The sequence below is a fragment of the Salvelinus fontinalis genome, chromosome 5 (assembly GCF_029448725.1).
Source record: "Salvelinus fontinalis isolate EN_2023a chromosome 5, ASM2944872v1, whole genome shotgun sequence".
Lineage (NCBI taxonomy): Eukaryota > Metazoa > Chordata > Actinopteri > Salmoniformes > Salmonidae > Salvelinus > Salvelinus fontinalis.
The window spans coordinates 43,874,826-43,900,176 of NC_074669.1; the positions used below are offsets into that span (position 1 = coordinate 43,874,826).

General features: G+C 44.3%; 1 pseudogene; it reads left to right on the forward strand.

Annotated features, from left to right (window-relative positions):
• The first annotated feature begins 708 nt into the window (after nucleotides 1-708).
• LOC129856094 (protein crumbs homolog 1-like) overlaps nucleotides 709-25,351 on the forward strand; it is a 46,328-nt pseudogene continuing 21,685 nt past the window's right edge.

Here is a 25,351-nt window from a genome sequence, read left to right on the forward strand (position 1 = left end):
CTTACTTAATCGAGATAGTACATCTGCAGTGTGTCGGGATGGATGGTGCATGCATGTTTACTAACCTTCCGCTCCCATAGAAATCTTTTATTTGTTTAGTAAATTACATGGGTGCTATAGCATCTACAGCAGGGGTAGCCAATCCTTATCCTCCTGGAGACCTACTGGGTGTAGAGGCTTTTGCTCAAGCCCTACTCAAAACACACCTGAGGTAACATTATCTCTCCAGGAGAAGGGTTGGCCATCCCCGATCTAGAGTATGCATGATGCCAGCTCATCTGAGTGGAAGTTCTATATTCCTGTAAGCTGGGCATTAGGAGGAGCCATGCTGTTCATTCCTCCCTCCCTCCCTCTAAGATGTGTTTTGTAAAAACAAATGGATGGTCTAATCCACTAATTAGTATTGGAGGCAACATGTTTATAGCCAAACAAATGAAAAGAGGAAAAACATAACTGTGACTGACTGGCAGGCCAGGTGGTGTGTCATTAAGCTCTGCTGTGCTGTGTGATTAAGTAGACCCACAGCAGCTATGAGGCTGTGCTTCGAATGAATGGAATGATAAAAACCTCAAATGAGTGACTTCTGTCTGCCTGCGGTCGCTATGGCAATAGAGGCAATGTAGAAATGGAACTGTGGAATTGGTTGCCATGGAGGCACGCTGTGATGCTTTGTGAGGCTCTTAAGTTTGCACATGTCCTTGTACTGCAATGGATAATGGTAGGATACTTTTTTTCACAGGTGGAAAGAGAACCTTTTGTGTCATAGGCTATTATAGGACACAATGGTTGTGTGGGACAATGCAAAGCATGACTCATTGTAACACACTGCTAAGAGAATAAAATATGGATACCTTTCAGTTCACCCTCACTAAACACTTACCCTTTTCAATATCAATACAATTTTCTGGTGGTACTGACATATTGGTACGAGAATGTAATAAAGAGAAAGAGAATGTATGAAAGACCTATTCAAATAATATATACCAGAAAAGTCTGCTGTGACATTTCAATTTCCCCCTGGGGATCAATCAATATTAGTTGAATCAGAAATGTTAGTGCACGGACAGAACAAAAGCCAGAAAACCCTTGGCCCTCCAGATCTGGAGCGTCCCACCCTTATGCTAACAGAAACACATCAGTCAGACAATCAATCAAACTATATTTCCTGTCCCCAGGTGTGTCGCGCCTGATGGCGAGGTCAGCGGTAATGGTAACGGACCAGTGTTCCCCAACCCCTGCTACAGCCAGGCCATCTGTCATAGCCGTGGTGATGGCTACTCGTGTTTCTGCGTGCCTGGGTTCCAGGGTGTGTGCTGCCAGATAGAGGTGAACGAGTGTGTGTCACAGCCCTGCAGGAACGGAGTCACCTGTATAGACAGGGTGGGCAGGTACGACTGTCTCTGCAGCCCAGGGTTTACAGGTAAGATGAGAAGAGACAGCTCCTTCAGGGCTTTGTTCAGTAGTTACCAAATGGGAGAAAATGTTTTGAAACAGGCATGTGTTATGTGAATTTAGGTCGCAAACCCCCTTAAATGGTTTAGATCAAGGGGTGGCCAATCTTACCCGCAGAGGTCTGGAATGTGAGTGCAGGCTTTTGCTCCAGCCAAGCAGTAACACATCTCTTAATAAACTCGTTTTTAATTCTAACTTTGATAAGTTGAATCATGTGTGTTCCCGGTCACAGGATGAAGATTGCGCACCACTGACCCAATGAGTAAAACAGATGCCATCTAGTGGCAATTTGAGTTATGTACTCTAGTCCTCAAATCTAACCCTCTGTTCTATAGCCGCTTCTATGCTATAGCTCATACATTTGAAAATAGAAATACAAAAACATAAAATCAGGATATCTATAGCCTTTCCATGCTTGATAACATCCAGTTATAGAAATAGAGATTTGCTCATTAAAGATAATCTACAGGTAATCCTAGCTCGTTAGAGCATTTTAGGAAAGATTAAATACACACTTAGAAAATATTTTGCTATGTAGTCCATCGCCCTGTGTTCTGGTTTACAGTATGATTGATCTGGGATTCAGAATAACATGGTAGAACACAGATGAAAGCCACACAGGGGGGCTTATGTCAAAACTGACACAGAAACAAACAGTAACAACAACACGAGTAAAGGAAACAGAGCCTCTAATAATCAGTACATGATGATCAGTAAGCCAGTCAACATGAAAGCATTTCACATTGAGTATTATCTCCACAGGTGCATGTTGATATTCCCCTTCGTGTTTCCCTAAACTGACCTGTCCAGATGGTTTGGCCAGTGTGTATTATACGACCAGCGCCCTGTGACTGACTGTCGGCCATATTGGATGTTTGATGTTCCAGATGCCACCTGTGAGGTCCAGATTGACAAGTGTCAATCACAGCCCTGCCTCAAGGGTGGGAGTTGTCATGACTACGTCTACAGCTTCTTGTGCACCTGCATGTCCAGTTTCCAGGGAGACCACTGTGAAATCGAAATTGACTAGTGCCAAGACCAGCCATGCCAAAACGGGGCCCTGTGTCCTGAAGGTGATGAGTAAGAAGTTTGTGTTTGTGTGAGAGAGAGATTTGTATTTTTTTGTGGAGTAAAACAAGAAACGCCTGCATAATGTTTGCTTGCATAGCTTCACTTTTTATTGGAAAAGTAATTGGCACTGAAACTGAAAGATCTGTAACTAAAAATTGTTATCGTTCAGGTACAGCTGCGACTGCTCTCAGACCACCTTCAATGGGCGACACTGTGAAACTCCTCTCCCTCCGTCCAATTCCCAGCCATGTGTCAACAGCGCCACCTGTCTGGAGGACGAGGGAAACTATACATGTGACTGCTGGCCAGGTACAGTACAGTACAGTCACACAGTTACAGAACAGAAAGCACTGTAGGCATGTCATTTGTTCTTGAAATAGCACCTGCAGCCCCTCTCTAGATGTCCCCTAAGAAGGTATGAGAGTAAGGTGGAGTGAGGGAAAGACAGGGATCTCATTCTAAGAACTTAGTGAGAGTGTTGTTGTCCTATGGTTATTTTGCATTCAAGCTTCCTACAACTTCCTGGAAATAGTGCAGGATAATTGCTTGGTTTTGGAACATTCTCAGCACATTAAGGAACCTGACAAAAAAGGTTTATTTTCTTGGTTTCCTAAAGATTCACAAATGGTTCAATTTATTTTTTTATTTTAAGTATTATTCTAGGAACACTAAATGAGGGAATATAGGGAATGTTGTCAAAAAATTCAGAGAACTTTCAGAAGCAACATCCTTCTGTGGGAATTTCAGTACTTCCACACAAGTTTCCATGTGGTTCTATTTACTGTCATATTTTTACTACATTCTGGGAACGTACTCAAACATGGTGTGACTTAACTGATGTTCTCAGTTCACCGGACGTGCTACCTGTCCCAGACCTGCTGTTTTCAACTCTCTAGATACAGCAGGTGCTGTGAAAAGCTATGAAAAGCCAACTGACATTTACTCCTGAGGTGCTGACCTGTTGCACCCTCTACAACCACTGTGATTATTATTATTTGGACCTGCTTGTCATCTATGAACATCTTGGCCATGTTCTGTTATAATCTCCACCCGGCACAGCCAGAAGAGGACTGGCCACCCCTCATAGCCTGGTTCCTCTCTAGGTTTCGGCCTTTCTAGGGAGTTTTTCCTAGCCACCGCGCTTCTACACCTGCATTGCTTGCCGTTTGGGGTTTTAGGCTGGGTTTCTGTACAGCACTTTGTGACATCAGCTGATGTAAGAAGGGCTTTATAAATACATTTGATTGATTGATTGATTGATTGATTGATGATTGCCTTGATTCAGAGAAGGAATGGTTCTCTTTTATGTCAGTTCTTGCCAATATTCTGGTAATGTCAATAAGCTCTAAATTCTGTTCTCAGAACAAAAAGAAAACTTTCAATTTAAACCACAAAAACGTTAGCAACTTTCATAGAATGTTCTTAGTGTTATTTAAAAACATATCCATCATGTTCTCAATATATTGAGAAAGCTATCCATAAAAAAAAACATTTTAAACTTTAGAACATGTTCTAAGAATCTTACTTAAAACATACATTCCGTTCGCAGAACATTAAGAAAAGTTTCTATATATACCACAAGAAAACTTCATAAAGCGTTTGTGACCAAGTGGGGCGTGGGAATTTACCACCATAGAGTTAGATAGATGACTCTAGATTAATAATAACTTATATTGGCATTGGCATTGCCATTGTGGTCTTCCACCATTTTAAAGTAGTCAACTGGGTAGGCATTCCTATGGGTGAAGGAAGGATTACATGATTTCATCCGGGTCATCAGGAGGGGTCAGCCAATAGATTATAAACATGAGCAAACATTCCATAACAGTAGGTGGCAGTAAATAGCCAACCTTGGCTTCATAGCTGTTCAAACACACTCTAGCTGGCAGTATGCACCCTTTCAGTATGTTTCCCAACTCATAGAAGTAGTAGGGGAAAAAATGGACTATTTAAAAATGGAGATGGCCTCAATGGTGCTGCCCATGCGCTCACAAACAACATCATGGGAAAGGGTGATACGAAGTCAGTACAACCTAATGTCAGTAGAACCTAATGCATTCAACTGAAATGGTTCTTCCGAATTTAACCAAACCCCTCTGAATCAATGGGACATACATAAAGATGATTTCTCTATCATTCTCTATGTTTTCCACACAAGACTGGGTTAAATATATTTGAATGGCCCTTCAACTGGTAACTACTAGTGGGAAACTCGTAAATTCCCACTTTGTTACAAACGTAGCACTAGTAACATTCAGAAAACATTCTAAGAATGTTATTTAAAGGACCACTGCAGTCAAAAACATGATTTCCTGTGTTTTATATATACAATGAACAAAAATATAAATGCAACATGTAAAGTGTTGGTCAAATGTTTCATGAGCTGAAATAAAAGATCCCAAAAATGTTACATTATTTATTATTTCTCTAAATAGTTAGTGAACATTTCTCCTTTCCAAGATAATCCATACTGTGGCATATCAAGAAGCTGATTAAACAGCATGATCATTACACATTTGCACCTTGTGCTGGGGACAATAAAAGGCCACTCTAAAATGGTCAGTTTTGTCACAGCACAATGCCACAGATGTCGGAAGTTTTTAAGGCTGGGTACAATTGGCATGCTGACTGGAGGAATGTTCACCAGAGCTATTGCCGTCTCCAACGTCGTTTTAAAGAATTTGGCAGTGTGTCCAACCGGCCTCACAACCACAGACCACGTGTATGGTCTGGAGTGGGTGAGTTGTTTGGGCTAGCCAACATCTGGTGAAATTGGAGGGCGCGCAATTCAAATGCATATTCGTATTATTAAACACTCCTGACCATACAAGTGTCATATCATTTAAAAGCTTAACTTCTTGTTAATCTAACTGCGTTGTCAGATTTCAAACAGGCTTTACGGCGAAAGCATACCATGCGATTGTCTGAGGACGGTGCCCCACATCAACATATTTTTCAACCAGTACAGGCTTCACAAAGTCACAAATAGCGGTATAATATATCACTTACCTTTGAAGAACTTCCTCTGTTTGCGATCCCAAGGGTCCCAGCTACAACATGAATGGTTGTTCTGTTCGATAAAATCCTTCTTTATATCCCAAAAACTCTGTTTAGTTGGCGCCATTGATTTCAGTAATCCACTCGTTCAACATGTAGACAAATGAGTCCAAAAAGCTACCGCTAAACTTTGTCCAAACAAGTCAAACGATGTTTCTATTTAATCCTCGGGTACTCTAAAATGTAAATAAACTATAATATTTCACACGGAAAGTAGTATGTTCAATAGGAAAGGCAAATTCGTAAGCGTGCGCCGAAAGACTGATTCGCCTCAGGTGGTAACCTTACAGAAACTCCAAATAATTGTTAGTTTTTCAAAACATGACTGTTGACATCTAGTGGAAGCCATAGGAATTGCAATCTGGGTGACGGACATGCATAGAAACAATAGGTTTACATAATAAGAGCCTGGGAGCCTGCCATATGAATTCTGTTATAGTCTCAGACATTGTTTTAGCAGTTTTAGAAACTTAAAAGTGTTTTCTATCCAATGCTACCAATTATATGCATATCCTGGCTTCTGAACCTGAGTAACAGGCAGTTAATTTTGGGCATGTCAGTCAGCAGAAATTCTGAAAAAGGGACCCTAACAAGTTATGTCAAGGTTGTGAACGAAGTGCTCCATTGTGGCGTTGGGGTTATGGTATGGGCAGGCATAAGGTACGGACAACGAACACACTTGCATTTTATCTATGGCAATTTGAATGCACAGAGATACCGTGATGAGATCCTGAGGCCCATTGTCATGCCATTCATCCACCGACATCACCTCATGTTTCACCTTTTATAATGCACAGGCCCATGTCACAAGGATCTGTACACAATCCCGGAAGCTGAAAATGTCCCACTTCTTCCATGGCCTGCATACTCACCAGACATATCACCCATTGACCATGTTTGGGATGCTATGGATTGATGTGTACGACAGCGTGTTCCAGTTCCCGCCAATATCCAGCAACTTTCCACAGGCATTGAAGAGGAGTGAGGCAACATTCCACACACCACAATTAACAGCCTTTATGCGAAGGAGATTTGTTGCGCTTCATGACGCAAATGGTGGCCACACCAGATACTGACTGGTTTTATGATCCACTCCCTGCCTTTTTTAAGGTATCAGTGACCAACAGATGCATATCTGTATTTCCAGTCATGTGAAATCCATAGATTAGGAATTTAGTTGAATTGACTGACTTCCTTATATGAACTGTAACTCAGTAAAATCTTTGAAATTGTTGCATTTTGCATTTACATTTTTGTTCAATATATTTCCACACTATGAGGTTGGAATAATATTGTGAAAATTACGATAATGCCCTTTTAGTGTAGGAGCTGTTTGAAAAAACAGCCTGAAATTACAGCCTGTTTTGCCGGTCAGGAATCTTCGCTCCCGGAACCAAACTGAAACCAAAAACACTGGTTCCCACAACTTCCAATGAACCAAATGTGCTAGCTGGGATGGAGAGAGAAGAGGGAAGAAGAGGATGAGCAAGAGGGGGTAGGAGAGAGAAAGAGAGGGGGAGGGTATTGAAAGAGAGAGAGAGGGAGAGAGAGGGAGAAGGAATGAGAGGTAGAGTTCTCACAATGTTGGAAATGTATTTGTTATCTTTATAAATACAGAGGTGTGTGTGTGTGTGTGTGTGTGTGTGTGTGTGTGTGTGTGTGTGTGTGTGTGTGTGTGTGTGTGCATCCCTCCCTGCGGGCCTGCATGTGTGTGTTGTCTATCCCCTCTATATGCGTTACACTGTGTCTGTGTCCTGTTCAGGGTTCAAGGGTCGTCAGTGTGAGGTGGATGTGAGTGAGTGCAGTAGCAGCCCCTGTCTCTATGGTGGCTGGTGTATAGAGCTGTCCTGGCATAGCCTGTATGGTTCAGAGCCTCTGCTTCCAGACCACTACGTCCCACAGCATGCTGCAGGATTCATATGCAGCTACCAACCAGGAACCACAAGTAATGTCCCATAGAAACATTATGAATGATTATTGAGAACTGTCAAAACTTGTCCAAGGTTCAAATTGCTGGGGTGCTTGATGATTCTATGCAATCCCATAACAAATTAGGGCATGCTCATTTAAAATGTGAAAACCATAAGTACGCCCAAGAGTCAATGATCAGCTCTCAGTTTGATAACTATATGACAGGTACCAAGTATGTGTATGTATGGTTGTAGCTTGGGTTTATTTACAGTTTTCACCCATTCACACTTTTCTTTTACAAAAGAGGAATGTTCTAGTTGCCCTGCTGCTTACACAAGCCTGTGATCTGCCTGTAAGGCTCAGCAGGTAAGACTAGTGGCTGCGTCTCCCAACATTGTTCTATAATTGACTCCCTAGCAGTCACCAGTGCACACTGTAAAATGGCACTAATTGCATTAGTGTTAATCCTGAGGATCTGGCTTTCCTAGACTCCTGCCTGCAGTAGGACCCAGCACTGTGTTTAGTTGTGCATGGCTGAAGACGAGGACAGGGACTGCCGGACACCCTGATGACCTATGGTCACAATGAGATTGTACACACAGTGGTAGTTCACATCTAGGCGTGCGTGCAATTACTGGTGGGAAACTCGTAAACCAACGTAATGCTGAAAGTGGAAGTATGGATTTCGAGCATTCTATTGCTAAATGCAGGTATGGTTACATGTTGTTCTTTGTGCTTTATGTACTGTATGTGACTATTTGTTTCAGTGACAATGCATGCTTGTAATGGCATTACTATACAATCTCATTGAAGTAAATGGAATTAAGTGATTATTGTTGATCGTCATCGTGTTTTAAGCTTCCCATCTTTTCTGTGTGTTGTAAACTGGATTGAGAAAATGTCTTAGTCTAGTAACATTTGTTGCTATGCGGTTGCTACTGTATATAAGATTGAATGGGTCTATTGGCCTGAATAGAAGCCATGGTACTGTATTTTACCACTAACATATTCTTATATTAAAGTATATACACTACATTTACGAAGTCTCAATCCTTAACGTTGTATATAAAATATGAAAAATTATTAAAGTGTTTTTGTTAAGATAGGAATGTAATTTTAGGAGCCAGAAGAGAGAATTTGTCTGCTATAAACTTTGCAGAGTAAGTGTCAGTCTGACGAAACCGTCCCTTTTGACCAGAGTGCATAAAAGGATGGGTAAAGAAATTAACATTTAGACCAGAATTTCTCCAGGCTGCAGCTGCGTGTGTAAAGTGGTTTGAACTCTGAATACCAACACAACATGGAGAAGAAACTTTTTTATGACAGCGAAGTTATCTAGAAAAGTGAATTTAATTGGGACCATTCTACTACCCTTCACACCATCCTATTCTGTTACTCTTCTCAAATCACTGTAGTACGCTACTCTCATCACCCAATGAGAACCGTTGATACGGCTGGCTAGCCTATCTTCAAAGGAGCATCATCCAGAGTGAACAACAGTAGACGAGACGGGTCTGGACCCCTTTCGGACAATCACAGCCTTACAAGCGTGCCGCTGAAAGGCCCATCACTCTTCCAAAGGAGGGCTGGTTTTGACAGAGACCCACAGCGAATTAAGGCATTTCAATGTAAATACATTCATGATGTCTTACTCCAAACGGGCGGCAAAGTAAATTATTACAGTGAGAATAGTTTCTAAAATGTATCAACGATAAGAGTATTTTTCTCTCTCTCTCTCTCTCCATGTCGTTGTGTAACGCCATATGTTGTGTCAGTCCGCTAGGGACCTTTTCCTAATGTATTAAGTGTGTATTCTGTGTTATCATTTAGTTAGTTAGTAAATAAATAATTAAACAAATTTGTGTAGTACTGAATCATAAGTAAGGCTGGGGGTTTTGCAGATGCAAGAAGGTTACGACTGTTCAGAATTATGAAATGATAAGAGGTTATGGTTAATACGTTGACTGTTTTATGGATGTGATAGGTAAGGATCTTTAGAGTTTAATTCGGGAGATTTAATTAAACATAGTTAGTTCATTAGATAAATAACAGTCATCAGATTAATGAAAGTAAAGTCACAACGGTCTGTTTGGTGCACGCGTTTGTCTATCCTCAATCCGTATGTAGCCATTTAGCGATGCTAATGATAACTGGCATCTTGAGGGTAGAAAGAAAGACTTTCCACAAAAACCTTCTCAATTAAATGTAAACTGCAAAGTCCCACTGAGCATAAACTGGTTGAATCACTGCACGTGTCACGGCCGTTGAATGAAGAGGACCAAGGTGCAGCGTGGTGAGCGTACATATTACTTTATTTATATGACGCCGACAAAAACTACAAACAATCCAAAACAACCGTGAAGCTAAAGGCTATAGTGCCAACAAACAAAGACAACCTCCCACAAAGACAGGTGGGAAAAAGGGATACCTAAGTATGGTTCTCAACGATAGACAGCTGGCCCTGATTGAGAACCCTACCCGGCCAAAACATAGAAATACAAATAATAGAACATAGAATACCCACCCCAAATCACACCCTGACCAAACCAAATAGAGATATAAAAAGGATCTCTAAGGTCAGGGCGTGACAGCGCGTCCTAAAATGTTTTTTATGTGATGACGTTAAAACGACGTGGAAAACGTAATGGAATAATCAACATAAGGGAATTTCATATTTTTTCACCCAACTTTTACGTTGATTTCACGTTCGTTGACATCTCAACCAAATGTAAATCAAAACCAGACTGACATCTGTGCCCAGTGGTTAGGCTTATCTGACGCCTGCTCCCGCTTTTCCAGACTGCACCAGACTGCCTATCATTACACATACCTGTCCTTTCATTGCGGGCACCTGCGCCTCCATGGATCCACCTGAACTCCATCGTGATTTGATTGCCTGCCCTTTGTCGGTCTGTTTCCTCTGTTCCATCCCTGTGTCAGCATTGATGTCGTTATTTTGTCCCCTGTCCAGACGCTGTTCATGTCCTGTTTCATGTCCGGTATTTATTAAATGTCTCCAGCGTCGATCCTCACAGTATGCTGACACCAAAATTGGACGCATCAGTGGGACCTTGTTTTTTGTTGGTGACGTTGGGTCCGGGTGCCGTCGATGGTATTGGGGGTGCCTCAGCTAGCTCGTCGGGCTTCCATGCCCTAGGGGCAAGAGGTTTTTTTTTTCACATGGTCTCTCCTATCATTGCTATGCAGACGACACACAATTAATCTTCTCCTTTCCCCCTTCTGATGACCAGGTGGCGAATCGCATCTCTGCATGTCTGGCAGACATATCAGTGTGGATGACGGATCACCACCTCAAGCTGAACCTCGGCAAGACGGAGCTGCTCTTCCTCCCGGGGAAGGACTGCCCGTTCCATGATCTCGCCATCACGGTTGACAACTCCATTGTGTCCTCCTCCCAGAGCGCTAAGAACCTTGGCGTGATCCTGGACAACACCCTGTCGTTCTCAACTAACATCAAGGCGGTGGCCCGTTCCTGTAGGTTCATGCTCTACAACATCCGCAGAGTACGACCCTGCCTCACACAAGAAGCGGCGCAGGTCCTAATCCAGGCACTTGTCATCTCCCGTCTGGATTACTGCAACTCGCTGTTGGCTGGGCTCCCTGACTGTGCCATTAAACCCCTACAACTCATCCAGAACGCCGCAGCCCGTCTGGTGTTCAACCTTCCCAAGTTCTCTCACGTCACCCCGCTCCTCCGCTCTCTCCACTGGCTTCCAGTTGAAGCTCGCATCCGCTACAAGACCATGGTGCTTGCCTACGGAGCTGTGAGGGGAACGGCACCTCAGTACCTCCAGGCTCTGATCAGGCCCTACACCCAAACAAGGGCACTGCGTTCATCCACCTCTGGCCTGCTCGCCTCCCTACCACTGAGGAAGTACAGTTCCCGCTCAGCCCAGTCAAAACTGTTCGCTGCTCTGGCACCCCAATGGTGGAACAAACCCCCTCACGACGCCAGGACAGCGGAGTGAATCACCACCTTCCGGAGACACCTGAAACCCCACCTCTTTAAGGAATACCTAGGATAGGATAAAGTAATCCTTCTGACCCCCCCCCCCCCCCTTAAAAGATTTAGATGCACTGTTGTAAAGTGGCTGTTCCACTGGATGTCATAAGGTGAATGCACCAATTTGTAAGTCGCTCTGGATAAGAGCGTCTGCTAAATGACTTAAATGTAATGTAAATGTAAATGTTTTTCTTGCCCAGATGGGCTCGCAAAACACCAGACTCAACGTCAACAGTGAAGAGGCGACTCCGGGATGCTGGCCTTCTAGGTAGAGTTGCAAAGAAAAAGACATATCTCAGACTGGCCAATAAAAATAAAAGATTAAGATGGGCAAAAGAACACAGACACTGGACAGAGGAACTCTGCCTAGAAGGCCAGCATCCCGAAGTCACCTCTTCCCTGTTGATGTTGAGACTGGTGTTTTGCGGGTACTATTTAATGAAGCTGCCAGTTGAGTACTTCTGTTTCTCAAACTAGACACTCTAATGTAATTGTCCTCTTGCTCAGTTGTGCACCGGGGCCTCCCACTCCTCTTTCTATTCTGGTTAGAGACAGTTTGCGCTGTTCTGTGAAGGGAGTAGTATACAACGTTGTACCAGATCTTCAGTTCATTGGCAATTTCTCGCATGGAATAGCCTTCATTTCTAAGAACAAGAATAGACTGACGAGTTTCAGAAGAAAGGTCTTTGTTTCTAGCCATTTTGAGCCTGTAATCAAACCCACAAATGGCGATGCTCCAGATACTAAACTAGTCTAAACAAGGCCAGTTTTTTTTGCTTCTTTAATCAGCACAACAGTTTTCAGCTGTGAAAGTACGGACGAAAAGTCCCAAAAGTTATATTACAGTCCGTAGAAACATGTCAAACGAAGTATAAAATCCATCTTTAGGATGTTTTTAACATAAGTCTTCAATAATGTTCCAACCAGAGAATTCCTTTGTCTGTAGAATTGCAATGGAACAGTGCTCGCTCTCACATGAACGTGCGAGATGGGCTCGTGGCTCTCTGGCAGACCTCTGACTCATTCCCCTCTCATTCACCCCCACTTCACAGTAGAAGCATCAAACAAGGTTCTAAAGACTGTTGACATCTACTGGAAGCCTTGGGAAGTGCAATTTGACCCCATAGACACTGCGTATTCGACGGGCCAAGAGTTGAAAAACTACAAACCTCAGATTTCCCACTTCCTGGTTTGATTTTTTTCTCAGGTTTTTGCCTGCCATATGAGTTCTGTTATACTCACAGACATCAGTCTAACAGTTTTAGAAACTTCAGAGTGTTTTCTATCCAAATCTACTAATTATATGCATATTCTTGCTTTTATGGCTGAGTAGCAGGCAGTTTAATTTGGGCACGCTTTTCATCCAAAATTCCTAATGCTGCCCTAGTGAAGTTAGTGATTCTACTTGTTTCCAATGTGTTCCCTGAAGGAATACACACAAGATAGACAAAACAAAACAACAGTAATCCCTCTGCATCACATAGCATAAAATAACTAAATAACTAAAAATAACAATATACAGAAAAATTAACTATATATACATCATAAATCAATACGTTGGGCCAGTAACCAAAAGGTCGCTGGTTTGAATCACCCAGGTGAAAATCTGTCAATGTGCCCTTGAGCAAGGCACTTAACCCTGATTTGCTCCTGTAAGTCACTCTGGATAAGAGCATCTGTTAAATGTCTAAAATGTAAATCTATATCAATATTAATAAAACTGTATAACAAATAACGTGCCCACAGGGCCAAACCTCTGCCTTCACATTTCAGATTAAGATTACTTTAATGGTCAAAAATCCTAAATTCGTCTTCTATTTTTAACCCAAACCCTCCGAAAGAGACACATACAGATGTCGGATCTTAACTTGATCACTCTTTTGTTGCTGAGAATTTTCTTTATGTTTTCTGAAATGCAGCTATGCACATCAACAACCAACGTTTTATGTAACTTAATGACACAAAATAGATATTGGTCTCCACTAGGCTACGACATACAAGTGTCTAGTGTATTTATTTATTTATTTATTTATTTCACCTTTATTTAACCAGGTAGGCAAATTGAGAACACGTTCTCATTTACAATTGCAACCTGGCCAAGATAAAGCAAAGCAGTTCGACACATACAACAACACATAGTTACACATGGAGTAAAACAAACATACAGTCAATAATACAGTGAAAATAAGTCTATATTCTAAATAAGTCTGTATCCTAAGGTTATGAATGAACTCAAAATGTAGTTCACTCGTGGCCTGGTGTGGATTAGTGGTTAGGGCCGCTGCCTTCAGAGCACACATATAGGCCTTACCCGTGGTTACCTAGGTTACTCCATTAGCTCACAGCAAAAACTTGTCAAACACAATTTTCTTGTCCGCTTGCTTTAGTCAATTACAAAACTACATTTAATGAAAAGTGCAACAAGTCTAAAGATTACTTTTCAACATTGCCTGCGCCTGAGTGTTCTCACTGCTTAGAAAAACGTAATGTTGTAGGGCTTCCCTCATACTGTACCTCTTTTCATGACGGTGCTAGCAGCCACGTGACCAACACAAACAAACGGACTATACAGATACAAGTAGTGAGTGGAGTTACTAAACGGACTATCCACCTCATTTTCAAACGCTTTCAAAACTCGGAAGCCAAACGTGGAAACTATGGATACAACTTCCTCTGCGCTCTCGCATTATCATAAGTAATATGCGCACCTCTAGAAGTCTCTGCATTAGCATGTTTCTGTTAGCCGATACATCCTGAAAAATAGTGTAGGCTACCTATGATTTCGTTAGGCCCATGTGATACTTTTTTTAGCATTGAGCTTATGAATTATGGGCTAATATGCATACGCTTCTAGTTTAGGCTATAGGCTACAACCCAAGCATGTCAGTCTTTGTTTTGTTGCGCAATTACACACCTAATAACGCAATTAATTCATTTTTTGGGGGGGTGGCTATGGCACTCCACGAACAGTGTTGCCTACCCCTGGGCTATAGGCTATGCAAGCCTCTCCTCATAGGCCATTCCTCTTCTCGTAAAGTCCAAGGAAAAGCTATAGGAAATGTATTTGTATAATTTTTTATACTAGGCCTATTCAGCACTGAGCTCGTTCTTCAAGGTCTCTGCTTTTTGCTGCCACTAGATGTAGAAGAAGTGAGTGTTTCAACATTATCTTAGGAATGGAACACCCTGGATGTCACGATCATCGTATGAGAGAGACCAAGGTGCAGTGTGGTATGCGTACATTCTCTTTAATGAATGAACACTGAACAAAAACAACAAAATCAACTAACGAAACGTGAAGCTATACAAATAGTGCAGACAGGCAACTAAACATAGACAAGATCCCACAACTAACAATGGGGAAAATGGCTACCTAATTATGATCCCCAATCAGAGACAACGATAAACAGCTGTCTCTGATTGGAGCCATATCAGGCCAACACAGACATACAAAAACCTAGATGACCCACCCTAGTCACTATCACACCCCAACCAACACAGAGAAAAAACAGCTTACTATGGTCAGGGCGTGACACTGGATAAAAACTTGTTTTTAAGTCTTATTTGATAGTGAGGGACACATTCAACCTGACAATTTATACATTTTGTTCCTAGAGATTATGGAAATGCCTCTGTTGACGTTAAACGTTTTTGGGTGAATCAGAATAGTTTACAGTTGGTTAATGAAGGACTCCAGGCTATGGATCTTTTCACAACTAGTCATCTGTAACACTAAAAGTAAAAGTCAATCATGTTAATGTAAATGGTAATTTAAATGGCTAGTTGCAGGATGAATCTGCAAGCTTACCTGTCATGTCCACAACAATGGAGCAGCAGACCAAGCAATATGCGAGAGGAGGACAATTATTCTGGTCGGTGTCAAATTAATTAATTTTTTTTATTTAACTAGGCAAGTCAGTTAAGAACAAATTCTTATTTACAGTGACGGCCTACCAAAAGGCTAAAGGCTTCCTGCGGGGATGGGATTTAAAATTGAAATAAGTTCAATAAAAATATAGGACAAATCAAACATCACAACAATTAATTTATCAGGTACTGAGGCGATCGATTCTGTTACTTGTTATTCGTGTGAGATATTTCCATTTTGGGATAGTCATTCACTGAATTGCTAGTACTAGTTGCTCATTCTGCTACGGTGGTTACAAATGTCTCGCTCTCGGTGGAATGTGAATGCATTATCACATGATACTGCCTTCTAATCCCTTCCCAAAGGGCAGTAACCTACTGGAAAAGTGCTACCTACTAAGGTAGGTGCCTTTGGATGCAGGTAGGAAGCAGCTTTTGTATTTTGGATAATAACAGTATGCTACACCAACATTAGTTTCCATTCATACAAAGTGTAAAAACAAGTGCCCAGCACTGGGCATGAACTTGTGATGCTCGAAGCCAAAAGCATGCTGCTCAGACCACTGCAGTTGACAATGCAGGGTATTAGAATACGTGATGGTATGAGGTCGGTTGGTTTGCAGAGCCTTCCCAAAACCATAGAGCCCTAGGTACGGTATTGCATTGTATAGTCCACAAACACTGCTTCAAATCCTCCTTAACTTCTTTGAGGTAGGGGGCAGTATTTTCACATCCGGATGAAAAGCGTGCCCAGAGTAAACTGCCTGCTACTCAGGCCCAGATGCTAGGATATGCATATTATTAGTAGATTTGGATAGAAATCACTCTGAAGTTTCTAAAACTGTTTGAATGTGAGTATAACAGAACTCATATGGCAGGCAAAAACCTGCGGGGACTGCCACACTGGGCAACGGGGGAGCTGTTGTTGTGGGGGATTAAGTGCCTTGCACAAGAACATCTAGGATTTGAGCTCAGTAGCCCAATTGCTACTGTAGCTCACTTCCCACCATATATTTCCCGTCGGACCCAGGGTTCAAACTGGCAACCTTCCAGTTGCTGTTTCACCTCTCTAACCACTAGGCTAACTGCCACCAATGATGGAGCAGAGGCATAAATGCCATAAATACCTGTCAGTGACAAAGGTGTCGAAGTTGACCTGACAAAATGTCGAGGATGATGAGGTTCAACTCAGAGATGGCATCATGGGGTATATGGCAGGCAGCTTCCTCTAGTCTAGAACTTAACGTCACACCAATATAGACTATACACAGCACATAAACAATACATATATAGGGAAGGTTAACATGTCTCCAGTAAGAAGTTATAGTGTAGGCATGTACTATATTAAGTTACATACATTATTCATGATTCATAATAGACAATAGTGCTTTCAAAGATGAGGAGAATAAGTATGTTTTCTGTACTGGAATAGCAGGAAAGGTGAAGAGTGAATAATTCCCACCTGGGCGCAGAACTTAGAGAAAAAGTTATAACGTCACTCAATTTCCACACCTTCACAGACTAAGCTGTACCAATCATAGTACCATTGACCCACATCATCATCCAGTCTCCCTTCCCTTCCAGGTACCCTTTGTGATGAGGTAGTGGACATGTGCAACGCCAGCCCATGTGAGAACGGGTCTCAGTGTCAGAGCCTTGTGGGGGGCTATATGTGCCACTGCTCCCAGCAAAACCTCGATGAGTTCCTGTTTGGGGGCCAGAACTGCAGCGAAGCGTTGGTGGGCTGCGAGGGCCATGAGTGTCAGAACCAGGGCTCATGCTCTCCGTTCCTAAGCGACGGGCATCATGGCTACTCCTGCCACTGCCCCCCGGGCCACACCGGGCTTCTCTGCCAGACCCCCACAGCCTTCTCCTTCGAGCAGAGTGGCTACCTGTTATTGCAGAGCCCCATGATGTCAACAGAGGCCTCCTGCAACATCACCCTGAGTTTCCGGACAGTGCTGCCCAGGGCCGTCCTCTTCCAGCGGGGCAATGGAAGGCTGGTCCTGGGTCTGGAGCTGCTGGGGTGCCATCTGAGACAGCCTGAGGAGGGAGGCCTTGGTTGGGGGAAGGGCAGAGGGAGAGGCCCTGCAACTTAGCCAGACACTGGAGCTCCCCCTTAACGTGACTGATGGGGGGTGGCACTCTGTGGAGGCCATGCTGGGGGACGGCCTACTCAGCCTCAGGCTCCTGGATGGCGGGGTCTGTCAGGAACAGGACTGTGAGAGGGAAGCCCAGGTCGCAGGCACTCTGGCTGGGACAGACTCTCCAGAGTCTCCCCTCCAGAACACCTTCATCGGTGGGGTGGTGGAGGAAGGTGTGGTTTTGGTCCCGGTCCCGGCCTTCATCGGCTGTCTGCGGGACATGTTTGTGGACTCCCAGCTGGTGGTTCCCGGGGAGTGGTTGAGCGACTCGGCAGTGAACATGACTACAGGCTGCAGCCACAGAGACAGATGCCAAGACAGCCCCTGTCAGAACAGAGGACAGTGCACCAACCTGTGGCAGAGCTACCAGTGCCGGTGCCCCCGGCCATATGAAGGCCAGGACTGCGCTGAGGGTAAGAATGGAGGAATGAGTGGACAGAGTGGATGGGGATGCTGAGTATAAGATATAGTCGAGATCTCCTTTAATTTTAAGGGTTCATTTTTGTCCACTACATGCATAGCTACGTACCGGCATAGCTACGTACCGGCGGGGTAGGGGTGGGGTGGGGTGGGGTGGGGGGGTTGTATATCAGCTTTAATATTACAGATAGATTGTGACTTCCATCAATGTTACTGTCTGCATAATTAACAATCCCCCATATATATTTTTTGTAAACACAGTGCATTCGGAAAGTATTCAGACCCCTTGACTTTTTCCACATTTTGTTACGTTACACCCTTATTCTAAAATTGATTAAATCGTTTTTTTCCCTCATCAATCTACACACAATGCCCCATAATGACAAAGCAAAAACTGGTTTTTAGAAATGTTTGCAAATGTATTAAACATAAAAAACAGATATTTTAAAATAAAATAAGTATTCAGACCCTTTACTCAGTTCGTTGTTGAAGCACCTTTGGCAGCTATTACAGCCTTGAGTCTTCTTGGGTATCATGCTACGCTGGTCACACCTGTATTTGAGGAGTTTCTCCGATTCTTCTCATCTCTGTCAGGTTGGATGGGGTGCATCGCTGCACACCTATTTTCAGGTCTCTCCAGATATGTTTGATCGGGTTCAAGTCCGGGCTCTGGCTGAGCCACTCAAAGATATTCAGAGACTTGTCCCGAAGCCACTCCTGCATTGTTTTGGCTGTGTGCTTAGGGTCATTGTCCTGTTGGAAGATGAACCTTCAACCCAGTCTGAGGTCCTGAGTGCTCTGGAGTAGGTGTTCATCAAGGATCTCTCTGTACTTTCCTCCATTCATCTTTCCCTCGATCCTGTCTACTCTCCCAATCCTGCCACCATCATGCTTCACCGTATGGATGGTGCAGGGTTTCATCCAGATGTGACACTTGGCATTCAGGCCAAAGCGTTCAATCTTAGCTTCATCAGACCAGAGAATCTTGATGTCTCGTGGTCTGAGAGTCCTTTAGATGCCTTTTGGCAAAATCCAAGCAGGCTGTCATGTAACTTTTACTGAGGAGTGGCATCCGTCTGGGCACTCTACCATATTTTTTATTTTTTATTTATTTTATTTCACCTTTATTTAACCAGGTAGGCTAGTTGAGAACAAGTTCTCATTTGCAACTGCGACCTGGCCAAGATAAAGCATAGCAGTGTGAACAGACAACAACACAGAGTTACACATGGAGTAAACAATAAACAAGTCAATAACATGGTAGAAAAAAGAGAATCTATATACAATGTGTGCAAAAGGCATGAGGTAGGCAATAAATCGAATAATTACAATTTAGCAGATTAACACTGGAGTGATAAATCATCAGATGATCATGTGCAAGAAGAGATACTGGTGTGCAAAAGAGCATAAAAGTAAATAAATAAAAGCAGTATGAGGGTGAGGTAGGTAAATTGGGTGGGTAGTTTACAGATGGACTATGTACAGCTGCAGCGATCGGTTAGCTGCTCAGATAGCAGATTTTTAAAGTTGTTGAGGGAGATAAAAGTCTCCAACTTCAGAGATTTTTGCAATTCGTTCCAGTCGCAGGCAGCAGAGAACTGGAAGGAAAGGCGTCCAAATGAGGTTTTGGCTTTAGGGATGAATAGTGAGATACACCTGCTGGAGCGCGTACGGGTGGGTGTAGCCATCGTGACCAGTGAACTGAGATAAGGCGGCACTTTACCTAGCATAGCCTTGTAGATGACATGGAGCCAGTGGGTCTGACGACGAACATGTAGCGAGGGCCAGCCAACTAGGGCATACAGGTCGCAGTGGTGGGTCGTATAAGGTGCTTTAGTAACAAAACGGATGGCACTGTGATAAACTGCATCCAGTTTGCTGAGTAGAGTATTGGAAGCTATTTTGTAGATGACATCGCCGAAGTCGAGGATCGGTAGGATAGTCAGTTTTACTAGGGTAAGTTTGGCGGCGTGAGTGAAGGAGGCTTTGTTGCGGAATAGAAAGCCGACTCTAGATTTGATTTTGGATTGGAGATGTTTGATATGAGTCTGGAAGGAGAGTTTGCAGTCTAGCCAGACACCTAGGTACTTATAGATGTCCACATATTCTAGGTCGGAACCGTCCAGGGTGGTGATGCTAGTCGGGCGTGCGGGTGCAGGCAGCGAACGGTTGAAAAGCATGCATTTGGTTTTACTAGCGTTTAAGAGCAGTTGGAGGCCACGGAAGGAGTGTTGTATGGCATTGAAGCTCGTTTGGAGGTTAGATAGCACAGTGTCCAGGGAAGGGCCGGAAGTATACAGAATGGTGTCGTCTGCGTAGAGGTGGATCAGGGAATCGCCCGCAGCAAGAGCAACATCATTGATGTATACAGAGAAAAGAGTTGGCCCGAGAATTGAACCCTGTGGTACCCCCATAGAGACTGCCAGAGGGCCGGACAACATGCCCTCCGATTTGACACACTGAACTCTGTCTGCAAAGTAGTTGGTGAACCAGGCAAGGCAGTCATTAGAAAAACCGAGGCTATTGAGTCTGCCGATAAGAATATGGTGATTGACAGAGTCGAAAGCCTTGGCCAGGTCGATGAAGACGGCTGCACAGTAATGTCTTTTATCGATGGCGGTTATGATATCGTTTAGTACCTTGAGCGTGGCTGAGGTGCACCCGTGACCGGCTCGGAAACCAGATTGCACAGCGGAGAAGGTACGGTGGGATTCGAGATGGTCAGTGATCTGTTTGTTGACTTGACTTTCGAAGACCTTAGCTAGGCAGGGCAGGATGGATATAGGTCTGTAACAGTTTGGGTCCAGGGTGTCTCCCCCTTTGAAGAGGGGGATGACCGCGGCAGCTTTCCAATCCTTTGGGATCTCAGATGATACGAAGGAGAGGTTGAACAGGCTGGTAATAGGGGGTGCGACAATGGCGGCGGACAGTTTCAGAAATAGGGGGTCCAGATTGTCAAGCCCAGCTGATTTGTATGGGTCCAGGTTTTCCAGCTCTTTCAGAACATCTGCTATCTGGATATGGGTAAAGGAGAAGCTGGGGAGGCTTGGGCGAGTAGCAGCGGGGGGGGGGGGGGGGGGGGCTGTTGGCCAAGGTTGGAGTCGCCAGGAGGAAGGCATGGCCAGCCATTGAGAAATGTTTGTTGAAGTTTTCGATTATCACGGACTTATCAGTGGTGACCGTGTTATCTAGCCTCAGTGCAGTGGGCAGCTGGGAGGAGGTGCTTCAGTGGTAGGACAGGAGCCCTAGCCGGGCTAGCTTCAGGCAAATTGGTGCTTGCTCCGGGATGGAAACGCTAGCCAGGAGTGGTCACCCACCCGGGATTGTGGTTAGCTAGTTGCGAAGATCCAGATGAAAATGTTCAGAGTTTGCGGTCGGAATCCGGGGATATGGAGAGAAATAGGTCCGTTATGCTCTGGTTTTAGTCACGTTGTTCGAACTAGCGAGAGCTTTCCGAGCTAAAGGTTAGCTGATGACCGCTAGCAATGGTTTGCTAACTGATAGCTGGTAGGCAGTTAGCTGGCTATCTTCAGTAGATGGATTCTAGATCAGAAGTAAATAGAAATAGAAACATTGGGTGAGGCGGGTTGCAGGAGAGTATTTAGAAGTTGAGGTTTAAGAAAATATTTTTAAAAGATATGCGAAGAAAAAGATGTAAAAAGATATACAAGGGACACGGGACACGACAGGACAAAGACGTCTACACTGCTACGCCATCTTGGATAAAGGCCTGCTTGGTGGAGTGCTGCAGAGATGGTTGTCCTTCTGAAAGGTTCTGCCTTCTCTACAGAGGAAGCCTGTAGCTCTGTCAGAGTGACCATCGGGTTCTTGATCTCCTCCCTGACCAAGGCCCTTCTCCCCGATTGCTCAGTTTGGCCGGGCGGCCTGCTCTAGGAAGAGTCTTAATGCTTCCAAACTTCTTCCATTTAAGAATGATGGAGGCCACTGTGTTCTTGGGGACCTTCAATGCTGCAGACATTTTTTGGTTCCGTTCCCCAGATCCGTGCAACGACACAATCCTGTCTCGGAGCTCTATAGACAATTCCTTTGGCCTCATGGCTTGGTTTTTGCTCTGACATGCACTGTCAAGTATGGGACCTTATATAGACAGCTTTTTAAATCCTGTCCAATCTATTGAATTGACCCCAGGTGGACTCCAATCAAGTCTTAGAAACATCTCAAGGATGATCAATGGAAACAGGATGCACCTAAGCACAATTTAGAGTCAGCAAGATGGCACCAACAGAGATGGTCGTCTCACTTCGAGTTCTTAGGAAACTATGCAGTTTTAAAAAAATGTATTATTACATTGTAAGCCCAGAAAATCTAACAACATTACGACCAGGAATACAACTTCCCGAAGCGGATTCTTCGTTCGGACCACCACCTAGGACATTGAATCTAATCCCAGAGGCCGACCCAAAACAACGTCGCAGCAGAAGAGGTAGACGGAGCGGCCTCCTAGTCAGGCCTCGAAGGCGTGCACACCGCCCACCTCTTCCCGAGTATACTACTCGCTAATGTCCAGTCTCGAGACAACATGGTGGATGAAATTAGGGCAAGGGTTGCCTTCCAGAGAGACATCAGAGATGGCCACCATTGTTCCTGTTCCCAAGAAAGCTAAGGTAACTGAGCTAAACGACTACTGCCCCGTAGCACTCACTTCCATCATCATGAAGTGCTTTGAGAGACTAGTCAAGGACCATATCACCTCTAACCTACCTGACACCTTAGGCCCACTCCAATTTGCTTACCGCCCCAATAGGTCCACAGACAACACAATCGCAACCACACTGCACACTGCCCTAACCCATCTGGACAAGAGGAATACCTATGTGAGAATGCTGTTCATCGACTACAGCTCAGCATTTAACACCATAATACACTCCAAACTCATCATCAAGCTCGAGACCCTGGGTCTCGACCCCGCCCTGTGCAGCTGGGTACTGGACTTCCTGACGGGCCGCCCCCAGGTGGTGAAGATAGGTAATAACATCTCTACCCCGCTGATCCTCAACACTGGGGCCCCACAAGGGTGCATTCTGAGCCCTCTCCTGTACTCCCTGTTCACCCGCGACTGCGTGGCCATGCACGCCTCCAACTCAATCATCAAGTTTGCGAACGACACTACAGTGGTAGGATTGATTACCAACAACGACGAGATGGCCGACAGGGAGGAGGTGAGGGCCCTCGGAGGGTGGTGTCAGGAAAATAACCTCACACTCAACGTCAACAAAACAAAGGAGATGATTGTGGACTTCGGGAAACAGCAGAGGGAGCACCCCCCTATCCACATCGACGGGACAGTAGTGAAGAGGGTAGTAAGTTCCTCGGCGTACACATCATGGACAAACTGAATTGGTCCACCCACACAGACAGCGTTGTGAAGAAGGCCCAGCAGCTTGTCACCAAATTCGGCTTGTCACCAAAAGCACTCACAAACTTCTACAGATTCACAATCGAGAGCATCCTGTCGGGCTGTATCACCGCCTGGTACGGCAACTGCTCCGCCCACAACCGTAAGGCTCTCCAGAGGGTAGTGAGGTCTGCACAACGCATCACCGGGGGCAAACTACCTGCCCTCCAGGACACCTACACCACCCGATGTCACAGGAAGGCCATAAAGATCATCAAGGACAACAACCACCCGAGCCACTGCCTGTTCACCCCGCTATCATCCAGAAGGCGAGGTCAGTACAGGTGCATCAAAGCAGGGACCGAGAGACTAAAAAACAGCTTCTATCTCAAGGCCATCCAACTGTTAAACAGCCACCACTAACATTGAGTGGCTGCTGCCAACATACTGACTCAACTCCAGCCCACTTTAATAATGGAAATTGATGGACATTGATCAAAAATGTATCACTAGCCACTTTAAACAATGCCACGTAAGATAATGTATATGTATATAATGTACTCTATATTATCTACTGCATCTTGCCGTCTTTATGTAATACATGAATGTTGACATACCATACATTACCCATCTCATACGTATATACTGTACTCGATACCATCTACTGCATCTTGCCTATGCCGTTCTGTACCATCACTCATTCATATATCTTTATGTACATATTCTTTATCCCTTTACACTTGTGTGTATAAGGTAGTAGTTGTGGAATTTATAGGTTAGATTACTCGTTGGTTATTACTGCATTGTCGGAACTAGAAGCACAAGCATTTTGCTACACTCGCATTAACATCTGCATGTAACAAATAAAATTTGATTTGATTTTAACTTTCTCTGTTTCACGGAAACATGGCTCTCTCAGGATATGTTGTCGGAGTCGGTAAAGCCACCGGGTTTCTTCATGCGTCGCGCTCACAGAAATAAACATCTCTCTGGGAAGAAGAAGAAGAAGAAGAAGGGTTGTATGCTTCATGTTTAACGACTCATGTTGTATTCATAACAACATGCAGGAACTCAAGTCCTTCTGTTCACCTGACCCATAATTCCCTACAGTCAAATGCCGACCACATTATCTCCCAGGAGAATTCTTGTCAGTTATCGTCACAGCTGTGTATATACACCCTCAAGCAGATACCATAACGGCCCTCAAGGAACTTCAGTGGACTCTATGTAAGCTGGAAACCATGTATCCTGAGGTTGCATTTTTTGTAGCTGTTTATTTTAACAAAGCAAATTTGAGAACAAGGCTACCTAAATTCTATCAGCATATTGATTGCAGCACTCATGCGGGCAATACACAATCACGATGTATACAAGGACTGCGGGCCCCCCCTCTCCTTTTACATGGCTGACATGAGTAAGGCATTTAAATGTGTTAACCCTCGCAAGGCTGCTGGCCCAGACGGCATCCCTAACCACATCCTCAGAGCATGCGCAGACCAGCTGGCTGGTGTGTATACGGACATTTTCAATCAATCCCTATGCCAGTCTGCTGTCCCCACATGCTTCAAGATGGCCACCATTGTTCCTGTACCCAAGAATGCAAAGATAACTGAACTAAATGACTATCGCCCAGTAGCACTCACTTCTGTCATCATGAAGTGCTTTGAGAGACTATTCAAGGATCATATCCCCTCCACCTTTCCTGCCACCCTAGACCCACTTCAGTTTGTATACCACCGCAACAAGTCCGCAGACGATGCAATCGCCATCACACTGCACACTGCCCTATCCCATCTGGACAAGAGTAATACCTATGTAGGAATGCTGTTCATTGACTACAGCTCAGCATTCAACGCCATAGTACCCTCCAAGGTCATCATTAAGCTGGAGGCCCTGGGTCTCAACCCTGCCCTGTGCAATTGGGTCCTGGACTTTCTGATGTGCCACCCCCAGGTGAAGGTAGGTAACAACATATCCACTTCGCTGACCCTCAACACTGGAGCCCCACAAGGGTGCATGCTCAGCCCCCTCCTGTACTCCCTGTTCACC